Genomic DNA, 18,052 nt, shown 5'->3' on the forward strand with positions numbered 1-18,052 from the left:
AAGTAACATGTGGTAGCATTCCTTTTATTATGTGTCATAACACAAAAGTAATACTGACTCACCTTATGACAGCAAGTATTCCACAGCTGCTGTAACCATCAAACACTGTTAGCTGACATAACAGTCAAGCAATTCTGAGCCAGGTTTACCCAACAAACTGCATAGGTCTGTCATAAAAATATGTCTCGAGGAGTACAAGGAAGAGGCAGAAAACACTTTATTCAATCCTGATGAAAAAATAGTGATGGTCTTATAGTTCTCTTCATAAAAATGAAGGTGGAGTTCATTTTTTAAACTAGTCAAAAATACCAGCATTGTTGTAAACAATGTACTGACCATATTTAGGAAATCTAGATTAATTTTAAGTTATCGCATACAAATGCATTTGGTAGAGTTATTCATCTGCACATTCCCTAGCAGTAATACACATATTGCTATGACCAATCCTTATTTATTTTTACAGAGCTAAAGTAGTGTAAGAATGTTTTAGTAAATATGCACTGTAGACTTTTCTGTGAAAAATTCGATCTGGAAAGAAGCGGTTAATCAGTCATAACAGCAGGACTAATTTCAAAGAAGCTATGACTGCTCAACAGATAAAATGTTTTCATGCTGCTTATCATTATCCAGTATCCCATTAACCACTTGTACCACTTCTTTCCTTGTCTTCCTTTCTATGCTTTCACTTAGGTGGAAAAAACAGTCCCAGCTTGTTTTAGGGATTTTTGTCAACAATTTCCTATGATGGTAAGGAAGAAACTTTTCTTTTTTTCCTTCTGCCTTTCATCATTATAAACCTATTTCTTATTGAAGTTTTGATCATTTTTTTCTGATATTTTCCATCATAAAAACAAACTCTGATTTTTTTTCAGGCCTTAGCCCAGCTATCTTATTATAAGATGTTAGAACAATCATTCAACAAGTGTTATTTGTGTTTAAAGGGCACATAATAATAACAAATGCCCTGTTTGTCATGAATTTAACTAAATGACATGAAAAATAGGAGGCAACAACTTAAAGCTTTATCCTGTACATCAGTCATTGACTAGCAAGGACTGTTGTGAGCAATATGGCTGTTCCACCCCTAAGCCACTTTCTATTTCCACTTCTTCTGCTGGATCGGGAGTTACTTTCTGTGTTTTATTAAAGAGGAATTCTGCTTTATGTGTTGGTCATCAGGTGTTCCCTGTAGTAATGGCTGAATTGTTGACTAAAATTATAGTTGCAACCACTGGTTCTTTGCCACAGAATGTTACATTACCTGGTATAGTGGTTGTTGTGGAGTCTTCTGGCAGAGGTCCTTCCCCTGTCTTAGCCAAATGTAAGCTAACTACACCTAGATCTGTCCCCTCTCTTGCTGCGTCATAAACTATAATGGGCTGACAGAGTACATGCTAAAGGCATAGGGTAGATGCTCTGGTACCCTTTCCCATATGCCTGTAGTAAGATGCAGGGACTTTGTCCCTTCTTTTTCTCCACATCCCACTGCTTTTTTGATATCATCTCTGTTGCCTGTCTTTTTCCATCTGATATTCACCATATGGTTCCTGGCTTAATTTTGATGTGATATGGCATGGTGTCATTGCTTCTGGCATTTTCTTTGATGTTAATACAGCTCCTGTCATTCCTGCTAATGCTACTTACTGATGGCTTTGGTAATTAAATCCAGTGATGATGTTTGCCTTTTGTTTTTGCAATGGTATTGATGTCATGTTGTCTAGCATCAAGGCATTTGGTGTCAGTAGTGTCAGTACTGTTGCAGTTTCCATTGTCATCTCCTGGTTTCAGCCAAACTGCCAGTGCTGCCATGCCCTTGATCCATTTGACATTGTAAACTCCACCTTTGTGCTGACATTAGTGCCACTTGATGCTCCTACCACTGGGCTTTCAACCTTCCAGTTTTTCAAATCCCCAGCAGGACAGAGAGATTTTGGTTCCTCTGGATCCTTCCTATTGTTGGTCCTCCATTAAGTGAATCTGTTTGTCCTGTGAATCTCCCCAAAGAGGCACATGAAAGACCTGCATAAAAGTAAGCAGCTAGATTGCTCCATGGATTCCTCTAAGTTGGATCAGGATGAGAAGAAAGATGCCATCTCCCCCTAAAGACCCCAAGTTTAATGAGTATTTAGAGATAAAGTTGGGAGAGTGGATTGGCCTACTGTCCCTATACCCTTCCCACAGAGGAGGCTCCAGAAGGCTTGTAGTTCTATCCCGTAATCATCTTTTGGTGGATATCTTAAAAGATGCTGCCAAAAATTGTATAGAAAAATCATGAAACAATGGCCCAGATCCTAAGAAGGTTAACTGCATTTTCTAGCTTTCTAAAGAATGGGCATTTTAGGGTGGTATTCTCAGATCTGATATGTTGATATGTGGCCCTTAGAAACGCTGTTACACCCTGGAGACCGGCTGTACATCCACCAAAGGAGTCCAGATCAATGGATGGGTTTTGGAAGAGTTAATTTGCATCTACTGCATTTACTGCTTAACTATGCAACATGTGATGGATTTCAAGTGAGATGAAATGATTGAAAGGCACCAGAGGTACTTGCTGCTAATTGACTGCAGAATGCAACCCCATATATATTTATATATTTTTACATGAATGCATGTAATCTTTGTATTTTTATAAGCTGTAGTAGCCTACATTTATATATATATATATATATATATATATATATATATATATATATATATATATATATATATGGTTCTATTGTGTAGAGTCAAACTAATTTAATGTCGAATTGAAAACACCACCAAAAAAACTTGAACCTACACGGTCCCAAAAACAAAACATATCGAATGAAATGTAACATCAAAAAAGGAAAAATGTTTCCTCTCCCAGTGTTAACTCTAAAACCCCCATAACACTAGCTTCAAATTTGCCTGTATAGTGGCAGTGTTACATGAAGGTTTTTATGAAGGTAAGGTGTGGGGTTAGGATTGATGGAAGGGTTAGCATTAGGATTAGGGTTAGTACCCATTACTAAAGAGAGCAAGAGGGCTAGTGTTATGTGGGGTTTTCTTGTGAAGGTCGGGATAGGAAATAATTTTCCTTTCTTGATCGTTTGTGTGTTTGATGTTTAGGGCGTTCTGTTTTCTGTATATTTAAAATTCTTAATGGTGTTTTTTAACCATGAAATTAAAAATGTTCGATCATATGGAAGACAGCTATATATATATATATATATATATATATATATATATATATATATATATATATATTTATATATATAAACACTTTATAATCCCGAAATAGTGAAATGTCGAATTTCAGTATCTCGAGACTGTAAAGTCGAAATTTGAAAATAGCAAAAGTGCATAATCATGAATTTGAATGTCTTGAATTCGTGGTTATGGCTTTATGCTACGTAATCTCTGGGATTATTTGTGGATGGTGTACGGTGCTGTTTGTGGGTTTAGGTATTATGTCAGATAAGTGAGTGTTTTGTAAGGGTTTTGGGTGGGAGTTTGAGTGTATGTGAGTGTGCTGATATGTGTGATGTGTGTGTGAAGGACTGTAGAATGTGTATCTGTGTGTGTGTGTGTGTGTGTGTGTGTGTGTGTGTGTGTGTGTATGTGTGTGTGTGTGTGTGTGTGTGTGTGTTTGCTTTTTTTTACTGTTTGTGTGCTGTCGGAGTTAGTATATATAAGTGGGGGAGTGGTGGGGGGGGCTTGCCTTCTCTGCTTATTTATGTTGTAGGTTTGTGGATGTGTGTTATTTTGTTTGTTTATGTTATGGTGTGGGTGTTGTGGTATATGTGTGGTGTAGTGTGTGCTGTGTTTTAGGTGTTTTGAATTTCGTGGTTTTGGGCTTCGCTGTCTTGGTGTTTTGGTGTTGTATGGATTCGATTTCATCGTCTCGAAAAACTGAAATTCGAGATTTCAGTACTTCGAGATTATAAAGTGAATCCATATATATATATATATATATATATATATATATATATATATATATATATATATATATATATATATATATATATACAGATAGATACACGCACATATATTTATGTGAGTGTGTGTGATAGATACACACACGTGTGTGTGTGTGTGTGTGTGTGTGTGTGTGTGTGTGTGTGTGTGTGTGTGTGTGTGTGTGTGTGTGATTGGCTGTGGGAAGTCAGGTGACTCTCTAACCTGATGAACTGCAACATACAGGCATAAATCTTTTTAATGTGTCTTCATTTTATGTGGCTATCATACCTTTCAAGTGTACTTCATTATAATGTTCCTCATTTTTAGTTCTAAGAAGTCCTTGTTCCTCACTATTTCAGATTGACAGAGGCTGTTACACATTTAGTCTTAAGAATTTTTTTAAGTAATATCCATGACATTTATATAAATAATAATCTTAACTATCCTGTGAACTTCCTAGTTGAAGTTGTTAGCAAGCTATTTTTAAATGTTACACATTTTGTCCATTTGTTCCTCTTTATGGCAAGTGGTTTCTGCATTTTGAAGATGGAAGGTTGACAGCTATGATGGCTATTTTCATATACCTCGCATTGTTTTTATTTCACTCTTTCTTACAGACGATCATTGTAGTTTGTCCTTGCAGAGCTGAAGTCTCCTGAAGTGTTCTGTCTTTGCCACTGATATGTCTTCTGGAGGCAGAAGCAGTAGGTAGTTAACTTTTTTATTTTCTACTGGGTGACAGTTGCATTATCCGTATCATCACATCATCCATCTGTTAAAATGCTCCAACTATGCATGGTTGTTGATATGCTGTTGGGGTGCTTTAAAAGATGTGCAGCAACTACTTTCTTTATAGCTGAAGTAGGAGTGTTGTGTATCTTACACCACGTATTACATTTAAAGCAGCATCTTCACTGTAAAAGTGTGAAGATGTGGACCCTGGGAGTATACCCTGGAATATCGGGAACTTCTTTGGCAAGTTAAGTTGGATGCCAGTGAAAATAATGGATTAAATGATGCTATTTCAATATCTAGTTTGTTAAACTTAAGAGCAGCTAAGTTATAATGAACGTTTATTTTTAATGTTTTAACTCTTTTATAATTTTTTTATGTTTACCCACAAGTTTTATCAACTTTTTGGTGAATGCACATTGTTAATTGATGTATTTGAATTTTTAATATTTCATTGTTACTGATTGGTGGTTTTTACTGGGAACATACTATATATAATTAAGTTGCCTTACTGATCATTAGTTCTGACGAATTCCCAGAGAAAAGGGACAAAAGCACTCAACTTTGTATGTTTATTAAAGGATTTTAACTTTTATCTTACACCTCTGGTCTGCTTTTTGTTGATACTTCTGCTTGGTTATTAGTTTTTTTACTATCGGCTTGGAATTTTTTATATTTGATCTTCATTGTCTTACTAAACTGCATGAAAATTCTTGAGGCTTAAGTGGAAAAGCCCAACTAATTTTTATAATTGTATTTATGCCTAGAAGCTGAGGAAAGTGCTGTTTTGCTAATTTCATAGAAACTTACAAAGCTATGTTTTTATGCAGTGGGCAGCTGTTAGTAGTAGACACTACTAACAGCCAAATTGCTGTAAAGCTTGTACCCAGAAGGAAAACTGCTGCAGATATGACTTGTTGGGACAGTGAATTTGTAATTAACTATGGCAGAAAGTTATGTGAAACCAGAGTGTTAGTACTGTGGCACAAAGTGCAGACTGCTGCTATCTTTCCCTATCTCTCTGAAAGAAGATTTCAAGGATGGGATGAGGTAGGTTGTAAGTGTTCACCTGTACTTGGAAATAAGCGTTGGAGCAGAATTGCATTTTTGTAAAAAAGTTATGTAGTTTTGTTGCAACAGTCCATATTATGGGAATACTGCCTGAATTTTGATTATGTTGATGAACTGAAGAATAAAAGCATATACTGAATTTCATTTTTAGACATACTGAATAAACGTTTTAATCCATGGATTTTTTTCAGATTTCTTTTATAGCAGTCAGTGTATGCTCTTTTCCAATTAACATATTCATTTAAACTTTAGGCAAAAGTTTGCTGTAGGGAAATTTGAAATATTGCTAAGCATATGCTGCTTATAAGTGATGGTATGAGCTGTCATTATTCACTCAGCTTTAATTTACACAAGGTTTCCTCGTTACAATACAGGGTAAGGTACTTAACAGAAAAATATTGTGTTTATTAGTTACAACCCTTCAGAGTACATTTACTCCTTACAAACATATGGCATATTGCTAATATGAAGTGTTACTATAACAATATTATGATTCTAGTATGTATTAACAGATGTGGAGCTTAACTTGAGTGAACAGTGCTCATTTTTTACTAGCTTCTTTTGGTAACTGCTACAGCCATCAGAATTATTTTGTCCCCTGGGAGTGCAGTTTGGGTTGCATATATTCAGTAGGTTGTCATTACACAGTTTACATCTGTACAGGGAAAGGTGCCATTAGACAGTTAGCTTGCTGACAGCTGCCTTGAGTCCATGATAAAACCATGGCATCAGTGACTACTCCTCATTGTCATCAGATTCCACGGTAAGTCTGTACAGACATATGTCATTGGTTACCACAATAACCAGGTTACAGCAAAGAAAAATATTGCCAATTTTAACAATGGAATAAATAATGCTGCTCTGTGGCATAAAGAGATAAAGCCCTCACTATGCTGCAAGTGACCAGACTTTGAAGAGCTGCATGGTTGCCTGTAGGAGCTGGTGAGGGAGGCTGAGAGTGAGTGGCCCCTGCAGGCTCACCCATCCTGCCCGGAGGTTAGTGGCTGTAGATCACCACATGAGTGACACATAGAGGGAGCACTGGTTGTCTACCCGGGGAGCTTGAGTCTATGGAGCCTGCACTGATGTGCAAGTTGGTGTGTGAGATGAGGGGAATTCAGTGTGCTCAGGCGTGCTTCACCTTAGAGAACAGCTATAGTGGAGCTCAAAAACAGATGCCACAGGGAAGGGAGGGCACTGAGGGTAGAGAGTAAGTCACCCCACAGGACCACCTGACTCTTGCTAAGACTGGGTGAGCTCACAGGGGTTTGCTTGGCAGGAATGAATGGACAGTAGGGCTGCCATCTCACCCAGGAAGCCCTGCTAGAAAGAATGGCCTGACTGGGTGCATGTAGTGGAGCCATCCACTAGGTCCTGTAAGGGGGGGAGAGATGACTAAAAAAGAAGGGCTAACTGAGTGTAGTTAAGCAGCACAGAAAAATAAATCAAGATAAATCAAACCAGGCTGCAAGACTATAAATGAGCATTATACTTTTCAGATGCTTTCCAGAGCTGCAGAAGTACTTACAATGTTTGCTTTCAGACTGGTACTTTATTATTATTATTATTATTATTATTATTATTATTATTATTATTATTATATCATATCCTCAATAATTCAAGATGTCTTTAAATTTAGTTCACAACAAACAAGCATACTTTTTTTCTCACAGGGAGAAGATACATTACAGATTCTATGTATTATGTAAGTAAAAACTCTTTCTTTGTCCCTTGGTTAACATTTCTTGTGTTCATTTTGTTCCATGAGACTATGTGCTACATCACATGTGTACTCTAGTAAATAGTTTCATGTAAGCAGGATCAAGCATTTAATGTGTTTAGTGGTTAAAGAAAGTACCTGGTAACTGCTGAAGGTGATGTGGAAGGAAAAAATAGTGAACAGGTAAAAACCACACTTCACCACCACAACAACGTTAAAATTCCTTTAATAAAAATAATCCTTTAAAACTAAGAGCTTGCTGGTTTTGGAGACTGTTGGTTTAATAAAATAAAAAGCTGTTAGCTTTGAAAAACTTGTAACTTTGTAAGTAAGTAGTTATCCCTCACAACGATAAGCACTTTTCAGCTATGCCTTCTTCAGATTGTAAGGGGAACAGAATTGCGTTTCCATTAATAACTTACTCTAAACCAGTCATTTCACTTCTTTCCAGTCAACGCCTCTACCTACTTAGTCATTCAAAAGGTTTTGGGTGTATATCTCAGTTGGTTTGGTCTACAGCCATTCATGTGTCAAAATCAAGGCACACCTTTATTCTGCCCTATCATAGGTCATCTTCCTTTCAAGATAGTTCACAGAGGCACTACAGCATTTAGGCCTGGTGGTTTATCGGCTCTTAAATTCACGATCCATTTTACCTCATTTAACTCCGTCCAGTTAGTAATGTCCCCTTTTTCTTATTCCATATTATGTATATTCTATAACTTTAAAGTTAAAATAATGTGTCGGAAACTCCATGACATGGTTCGCTAACGCATTCCTCTGGTCCCTGTTGTGGAGTTAAATGAGGTGAAACGTATCGTGAATTTAAGAGCTGATAAACCACCAGGCCTAAATGCTGTAGTACTCCTGAGACCTGTCTTGAAAGGAAGGCGACCTATGATAGGGCAGAATAAAGCAGTGCCTTGATTTTGACACATGAATGGCTGTAGACCAAACCAATTGAGATATACACCCAAAACCCTTTGAATGACTAAGTAGGTAGAGGCGTTGACTGGAAAGAAGTGAAACGATTGGTTTAGAGTAAGTTATTAATGGAAATGCAGTTCTGTTCCCTTTACAATCTGAAGAAGGCATATCGAAAGTGCTTATCATTGTGAGGGATAACTATTTACTTACAAAGTTACAAGTTTTTCAAAGCTAACAGTTTTTTATTTTATTCTACCAACAGTCTCTTAAACCACTGAGCTCTTAGTTTTAAAGGATTATTTTTATTAAAGGAATTTTAATGTTGTCGTTGTGGTGAAGTGTGGTTTTACCTGTTCACAATGTGTTTAGTGGTGGTGGGTTTAGCTGTATCATACTAAAAACCTATTCAGCCACGTCATATATCTGAAATGAATTCTCTTTCTTACACTACCTCTGGTGTATACTCTGAAGATTACTGTTTGAAAACTATTTGACATGTGTAGTAGTGTGCAACTACTTATTTATTTAAAACTGTAATCATGCTGAAAGTTGGCCTTGCCCCTTAGAGTTAGCTCCACCCATTAAGTTGTTCCCTTCAGCCCTGTCTTGTTTTGAAGTTAACTGCTACCCCTGGCCAGGCCATAGAGGTTTTTGTTGAAGGACCAATCAAAGATAATGTCCTCTCCCATGCCTCAGCTGCCTCAAACCTCAGGAAGTTGCATTCTCTACATGAGAGGAAGGCAGTAGTCCTGAGGTCTTGCTTGACTGTTCTACATTAGAGGCATCTGGGAGCTGTCTGTCTCTGTTCTCCCCAACTGTCAGCTTAAATTTCCATGAGTAATCATGGGTAGGTGGTTATTATCCAGAAAATACAAGATTCCATTCAAAGCATACTCCGTCACACTGTCGCCACCTTTGCCCAACATCCCAACCCCATCAGAAGAACTTTACAAGGCTGGAGGTATCCATCCATATATTAGAAAGAGTCATCCAAATGGTTCCATTAGACCAGGAAGGATTAAGATGTTCCAGGTTCTTTTTGGCACTTGGGGTCATGAACAGCAGCTCTATGAGAGAGAATTAACCATAGTGAAAAAAGACCTAGAAGGAGAAACTGGAAATTATTCCTGGCAGTGGAATCCAACGACACCTACCAACAGAGATTTTGTTGCAGCAGTATAAGACTGAGTTAATTTTTGCTTGGAAGAACCTGCATTTAATTTTGTTTGTATGTTGTAAATTGCATTTTTATATGACTAGTGGTGTCTGCTACTGCATTCTTCCACAATAATAAAAATAAAATATTGCCAGAAATGGACCAGTTTCCTTGAAAATTGTACCACATGGTTGTCCATCATATTTATTTAAAATGTTTTTTTTTTATTGTGGCTTTTTACCTTTACTGTCTGTGAATGAGCCCCATCCCGGGCAGTAGACCAAATTGTTTCTGTCTTTGCTAGTTGGAAGTCAGCTAGGAGGGGGGTTGTTATATATACAGTTATCAGGGAAAGTTTGCATTTTTCTTATTTTCTCTCCTGCTGCACCAACATATATACTCCGCTAGACATTGGGGAGTGGCATACAATGCACTGTTCACGAAGCATGTCTCCTCACTTCCAGAAAGAACATGCCCCCTCCTCAGAGTATGAATTGTGGTCTGTACAGTCCCCTTCCAGGGAGATTGTATCACCCTCTACCATTAAGTGTACCTGAATCTCTCTTGCCCCCCAGAAGAGGTGGGCAGCCATGCCCCTTTACTCAGTCTCCCCCTTCTCTGCCTCTTTTAATGCTGGAGCCTTTAATCAAGTTGCCTAGGTCACAGTAAGAGCTCCATTCCTCTGCACCAAAGAGCTAGGCTATTTTATTTTAATTACTCATTTCTCTATTTACAGTTCTTGACCTCATATATTTTTCCAGACATGCCAAATCAAGGTTTTTAAGGAAGCATTTATTACTTTCATATTTATATTTATTTACTGAGGTAATGCACTGATCAAAGCTGACCAGTTTCAGGCCTACCCATGTAGCAGAGCACAACAAAGTAAACAGAATACATGTGAAGAGAAGTAACATAAATGCAAATTTAAGTATCATTAAAGTGGTACAGCATTACAGCTTAGAGTACATAATGCATAGGGTTAGCAGTGCAAATAATGTTACAGAATAACACATTACAGACATAATTTCACTATAAAACATACATGCAGAGGCATTACATGTATATACTTAACAAGGAACCTGATTAAAAATGAATTTGTAACAATTCTAATGGTAATACACATAGTTACATTATCATGAGGATGTCACAATGGCAGTACAACAAACGGAGGAGAGAAGCACACCTGTTCAGCTCTTAAAACAGTCCAAAGTCCTGATAATGGTACCTTTTCATTATCAACCTCTTTGTTATAGCATATAGTTTTGAGTAGTAACACTGAAGGATGTAGCCAGGGGCAGATAAGAGTCTGCTATGTGAACAGTGTCTGGGGAAAGGCCAAGTACTGTACTTCATTGCTGAGAGAGACTCAAAAACATGACCATGGCCAAGAAATATGTGCATTTCATAGCTGAGCATTGTGGGTATGCTGAAGTGTACATGCTTGAAATCATTGTGACATAGCTGGGTTCCTTACATTATATGTGTAAAATTAATGGTGACTCCAGTGTTCCAAAAAGAGTCTGTCTGTAACAATATGATCTAGATAACAATGTTGTTAGCAGTTTAAGAAAAACTCCTAGTGAGTCACCTTCAGGATAACAGCCCCTTTCCTCTCCTCTTCTCTGTTAGCATTAGACTATGCTAAGGTGGGGAAGAATGAATTGGCCAGTTCAAGGCATGTTTATATGATCATGGGGAGAAAGGGGAAACAAAAAAAAGTTAAAAGAGGAAGATTGTTTCCTTATTGCAGGAGTCTTTGAGTAGTGTAGAATAGGCTGCACTGTTGCACTATCATTGGTTCCACCCTCCCACCTTTGCTTCACCAGAGACTACCTTCCTTCCTTCTTTATTTTAACATATTACACTAAATAACAGAAGACTACTATTAATCAGTCTTGGGTGTCTTTTTTCAAAGGCCAGAGTTTCCAATGCTGCTGTCATTAACCTCTGTTGTCATTGTGATATTAAGTTGAGGACTGATCTTGCAAAGTGAGATCAAAGGTCAGTTTGACAAAATACATGACTGTTGTATTAAGCAGAGTCCAAGCCATTTTCTTAGTATCAGTTCACTGTTTGATGTTATCTTGTTTGTTCAACATCCACTCGGCTGGATTGTTTCGCATTCCGATTTGCCATTTTACTCAGGAGAATCAGTTTCTGATTTGCCATTTTACATAAGGGAATCAGTAATGTGTCAAACCATAAATAATGTGTAATAGATATCTTCCTCTATATCTGTATGTATGTGTACATATATATTTATATATATGTATATATATATATATATATATATATATATATATATATATATATATATATATATATATATATATATATATAAATATATGGTACTTGCGTATTATCGCAACCAGATTTTTCACACTCGCATACTTCCTAATGTTTCTCAGACAAGATGTGTGGTAACCTAAGCAGGGTTTGTTAAAGTCTTAACTACTGTTCTTGCCGATTGTTTTTCACATGTGAACAGGCAGAACGGCAGATTTCCCGTTCCCGTGGTGCATCCTTTCCCGACATCTAAACAGGACTGCTGCTTGTCAATGTTGGAATTCCTGAAACTTTAAATGTCATTACTTGTACAGACTGTAATTTCTGATTCTTACTTTTGTTACATTTCTGTGCGAATCACTGACCATTTGCAACATCTGTTGGCAGTACTGTAACTGGGTGCTGTGAGTAAACAAGTTCACATTTACGAAAGTGTGTGTGCGTGGGAAGCGGGATAAAGTTCAACTCCCCAGTCACAGGAGTAAGGCAGGGGAGAAAAGCAGCAGTCCCTGAGGAATCAATGTCCCCTTACTGAGTACTTGTAGCAAGCACCTTTACTTCAGATGACTACTGGCCGTGAACAGTCAGACAGTGTATTATGCATTAAATTGCGCTTGCAATCAGCAAGGCAGGATTTGTGATGCAGTAGGGCACTGCGGATTTCACCGCAAAAGTGAAACACGCCAGGCAGGAGTCGAAAAATTGGCACTTATTCCTCTCCCTGCCTCCTAACCTGTGTGACACAGTAAAACTGACTTGTGTACACACCCCTTTCCAGGTTAATAAACCTTTTCTGTCAGAAACATTAAGAATTATGCGAGTGGGAAAAATCTGGTTGCGATAATACGCAAGTACCAAATATATATATATATATATATATATATATATATATATATATATATATATATATGTGTGTGTGTGTGTGTGTGTGTGTGTGTTTGTGTGTGTGTGCGTATGTGTGTAGGAATAGATAGGTACATACATACAAATGTGTTTGTGCAATAAACACAATATATTTGTTTGCATATGAGTGTGAGCATACTGTCACAATTCATGACACGCACATCTTACCTGCCAGGCTTTGCTGCTGAAGGCAATCTATGTAACTTTAATGCTTCAAGTCATGCTCATCATTGTTCTGTAAGTATGCCAAGCACAATTCTCTGTGTGAGGATAAATTTCCTTTTTTTCAGTTTCTTCACGATAAGAAGGTACTGCCTGGACATCCTAGGTAATATTGTGAAAGAAAAGTCTGTATGACAACTCAGAACACTGCAGTTCTGAATGAAGAACTAAAATGTGACCAATAAAACAGCTCTGTAATGATGAGTTTCTAACACTGAATCAGTCTATGCTGTGGTCAGTATTTTGCTTATTTCATTTACATTTTAGAGTGCTGTGTCTAGCCCAGTACAAAGTTAAATGTATCTTCTGTTATCTTAGACGTGAGGAACTGGGTGTTCTCAGATGAAAATGAAACCAGTTGTCTAGCTCCTCCTTTTCTGTGTTCAACATTCGGTCACAAAAAGTCTTGCATACAAACAAGATGTCTTAGGAGGAGTAGACCGTGTAAAATCAGTACATCAGCTGCAACTACATTGTGTTTCAGCATAATTCACTTTAACAGCTCCCTTTGATGTTAGCAGCTTAACTCCAGCAGGCTTGCTGCTAGAGTTGTGATCTCATCTCCTCTCCTGGTTTCATATTGCAGAATATTAACAGCAGAGCATACTGATGGCTGAGGATTTGTACTGTAAGGAGAGATTTATATACAAATTGCGAGAGTAGTTACGTTTAAGTCTTCTTTTTATTTAGACACTTATGTAATTGGTTTTATTTTTTAATCATTAATCACTTTAATAAAACTGAATTGAAGTAATATTAATCATTTTTGCTGTCACAGCAGCTGATCGGCATGATGCCATTTCTAGGCTGTCAGTGGACTTAATACCATTTATTATGTGCATCTGATTACTGCATCAGTCTGCCCTTGTTCAGTGCTAATGAGGTGGGTTGCTCTCTTCCAGACTACCAACCTTACTTGCCACCTGCCTAGCCACAGGAACATGCATTTTTCTGTAATGCATACAGGTATGATATCTGCACTATGTTGTGCTAATGAATTCCAGACTGCCACCTGCACAGTTAAAACTTTTTTATGCAAATTACTTAAAACATGAAACATGAGATTTCATTTGCTCTACTGCTTCTAGATGACATTGTTAAAGACAGATTGCTTTTGCGTTGGAGTCACCATTAATTTTACACATTTTTACCAAGGAACCACATCAATGCTCCTATTGACTGACTGGCCTCCTTTCCATTAACGTACATGTCTTGGTATATTGTGACAAAAGAATGAATTAAATATAAAAAAGACTTAAAAATGTATTTCCTAGTTAATCGATATTATCTTGATGAACATAGTTTGCCAAAAGGGAAGAAAAAGATTGACATTTACAATTATGTATATTTCCTAAACTGGGTAAAAATTGCACAAAAAATGCACACAGAGATTCTAGGAAAACACTCTAAGCTAAAATCAGTTTTGATTAATCATAATATATATATTTATGTGTGTGTGTGTGTGTGTGTGTGTGTGTGTGTGTGTGTGTGTGTGTGTGTGTGTGTGTGTGTGTAAATATTTATTTATTCCTTTTGTTGACCATGTTAATCCCACTAGGCTAATAGCCTCTTTTCAGACGAGACCCAAGGTTGTATTTCTACTACTTGATGAAATTTGGCCAGGGCATTAGGGAACTCCCCCTTTTCTTTTCAAAAGGTGCCATTTAATGTTTTACATCCACCTGAGTTACCACCAACTCAAGCAGATGGAGCCACAGTTTAACATCTCATCCGAAGGATAAAGCTCGAGCCAAGGTTTATACTGCCAGGTGGCCAGCCCTGCCATGCTACCGTGCATTTTTTTCCCAGAGCAAGTAAACACTTGCCCAAAACCTCATGAAAACACACTGTAGTATCTGAAACCCACCTAGGTGGGGGGAGGCTACTTCCCCCATACCCCCCTAACTATATATACCAACTCCGAGATTGCACTACAGTGTAGAAAAGAGCACATTTCCCCACTTTGGGCAAGTGTTTGCTTGCCCTAGGAAAAACTGCACTGTTTGGGATTTCAGTTTTCATTATTTTCATCTCGAAAAAATAATGTTCGAGTATATAGGCTTTCGCCCAAGCAAGGTAGACCCATATATATATATATATATATATATATATATATATATATATATATATATATATATATATATATATATATATATATATATGTGTGTGTGTGTGTGTGTGTGTATGTATCTATATATATATATATATATATATATATATATATATATATATATATATATATATATATATATATATATATATATATATATATATATATATATATATATATATATATATATATATATATATATATATATATATATATATATATATATATATATATAGATACACACACACACACACATATACACAAACAGATACACGCACACACACACAGACAAATATACACTAATGCTTGTGCCTCTCTTTCCCCTGACCCAAAGTCTAAACTGACCAGCTTGCCTTCATCCCCTCCACCCCATCCCAACTGGTGCTGCCAAACTGTACACACAATTATAGGAACAATTAACCATTTTTGGGGGGAGGGGAGGAGAGGAGTTGAAGGTGTCCTGACCCAGCATTATCCACTGCTAGCGTCAGGGATCTTTGTTATGCTCTAATTTTCACGTGAGGGACAGGTGTGCAACAACATGAACATGTGCACAGGGGCATTGCCGCCCGTAATGTATTAATACCATCTTTGCACACAGGCACTTGTGGGACACCGGTGTTGCTTTCTAAACTCTGCTAGAGATCAACTTGTTGCTTAAAAAGTCATGGCCTTCTCCGAGGTAAATGAGTTCACCACCAGCTACTTAAGCCTACTCACCATGCCACCACCCAGCTATCCAGGTCATTAGGTGATCCTGGCTCACCAACATTGCAGGTGGATGGCTTTGCACTAGTAGACCAGGTAATTTTGACAAAACTTTTCTGTAAAACTTTGTACTTTTTAACACTTTTTGATGTTCATTGGGAAATATGGGCCAGATTCCAAAAGATTTGCTGTAAGTGTAAGCCTGCCCTGATTGTATGGCATGTCTGACAGGCTTACTATGGGAACCAGATTCCAAAATACCTGCTCTTAGTTTAAGTGGTCATCTACACTGAAATTAAGTCTTTTGGAATCGGGGCCTGGGTGTCTGATTTTGTTTTCATTTGTTCTCTGCAGGATAATGTTTTCTTGAGGTGGTATATATCACAAGTATAGCTAGGGTGGGACAGAAAGAGCAGCCACCCCAAGCACAAAATGTTAGGCAGCCAGATCAGCGGATCTGTTTATTTTGTTTGTTTTTTCAAATTTTTATTCCTCACATAAATGAAGGGTCAGGTAATAGAGTATGAGGAGATTAGGGACCTGGTCCTCCTCCTTAGGAGAGCCAGATTGGAGAAATTTTTTTGCTCTTCAGTATAGCATTGAGGACTGCAATGTCAGGGAGGGGCACCAGACACCAAATGAGACAGCCATGTCTCTGTTATAAATACAAGCAAATTTTAATTTTCATATTATAATTGCACTAGAAAAGAAGAACTTACTGCACATGGCATAGAGATATCTTTTGCCAGCAAAATAAGGATCCATACTGACAATGCTACTCATAAGCATAAATAATGAATGATTTAGGATATCAAAAATAAATGGCAAGAGGACATTTATGCCTTTGTAGACAAACATGATATGCAGAGCCTCTTCCAGTCATGAGCGCCACTTGTTTACAGGATAGCCTGATAATCTTAAGGAGAAACAAAACCATTCAAGATGGCTGAAAAGAAGACATTAATGTAACTCATTTGAGAGCCATTAACAGAGTTCATTATTGAATCTGTCCTTTAACACTGGAGTACAGAATCTTTCACTGACCGTCTTACCACCAAATATATAAGATGTGATGTAAAGCAGACCAAGAACAGCACAAACATGGAACAAATCAACATAATGGCTGAAGTCTGCAATATATTGGTGAGGAACTGGTACTAAGTCTTCACCAACTCATCTTTTAGTTCTGGCATATTTAGGAGGTTTGTGAGGATTTTAGCAACTCTAGCATTGATGCCACTTTTAATAAATGGGGCAGGTCAGTATATGTATGCTATATATAATTTTATTGCCGTGTTCCCTACTGCAGGGAGAAAAAAAATCATCCCTGTTTCTCAGAACTATCCCTATTCCATTGACAATGAAGTCCTGCCTTAATCTCAAGAGCAGAGTTGCATCATTTTGAAGGACAGATGACATGATTTTTATTGCAAGTTAGCTTCAAGAAAAGCATCGGAAATAGCACCAGGACTCGTAATAGAGTTTTCACTGGTGGAAGTTTGTGCCTGGAGATGCTGCTTTTTCACCTTTGGATGGAGACCAGGGGGGATGTACAACAAGGAGAGGGATGGATGCCTTTGCTGTTTGAATGAAAGCATGCATGCATCACTGTACACCTTAGTCCTCATGATAGTAGGGGTAAGTCACAAAAGTACAGCTGACTTCAGAGTGACAGGATACCCACAGTCAACTGTTCTTCTTTACTGGGGTGATGCAGACACACTGAAGTTCACTGTATGGACATGGGAACCAAGGAGTTTGGAGTTATGTGGCATGTGGTTAAGAAGAGCTCTGAAGACCTGCTCCATGATGGAAGAATAAAACCTGATTATGATGATTATGATGCAGGCAGCCTGAGTTCAACTGGCATCTAAGGTGCATGTAGGATCTGGCAGCAGAGGAGGGGAGTAATCGGCTCATCCATCCCAGGGCTCTGAATCACCACTTGGGAGACACCTAGCAGGAGCAGTAGGTCTTGCACCAATGAAGCACAATTCTGTAAGAATGCACTACCAGTGTTCATAGGCACATAGTCCAGAAAGTGTGGAGAGGCACATTAAGTAGGCATGCTCTCTTCTTAAACCAAGAACATGCACGTAATGGAACTGAAAGCTGAATGCAGAGGCAGCCAGTTCAAGGATCGGAGTCCTTGACAGGAAGATCAAAGTTTGTTTTGCCTAATACTTGTAAATATGATTAAGCACTGTAAGTGAGGCATCTCTCTCTTCCTAATTTCTTATGCACCTAGGAGTGAAAAGTTATTCTTTAAGCGCCTGTTTTAACAGCAACTACA

At 37.8% G+C, this 18,052-nt stretch overlaps 1 long non-coding RNA gene across 2 annotated transcripts in view; it reads left to right on the top strand.

Annotated features, from left to right (window-relative positions):
- Positions 1–18,052, top strand: part of LOC122796597 — an 833,012-nt gene that overhangs the window by 644,210 nt on the left and 170,750 nt on the right. The window contains exon 4 of one of the 2 annotated variants that reach the window (XR_006363994.1): positions 7,398–7,429. The exons of the other annotated variant lie outside the window; for it this stretch is intronic. This is a non-coding gene — a long non-coding RNA (uncharacterized LOC122796597). The remainder of the gene's footprint in view (positions 1–7,397; positions 7,430–18,052) is intronic. 2 annotated transcript variants of the gene reach the window in all.

This window comes from Protopterus annectens, chromosome 3.part0 (genome assembly GCF_019279795.1).
Source record: "Protopterus annectens isolate FY-2018-M chromosome 3.part0, PAN1.0, whole genome shotgun sequence".
Taxonomy (NCBI): domain Eukaryota; kingdom Metazoa; phylum Chordata; order Ceratodontiformes; family Protopteridae; genus Protopterus; species Protopterus annectens.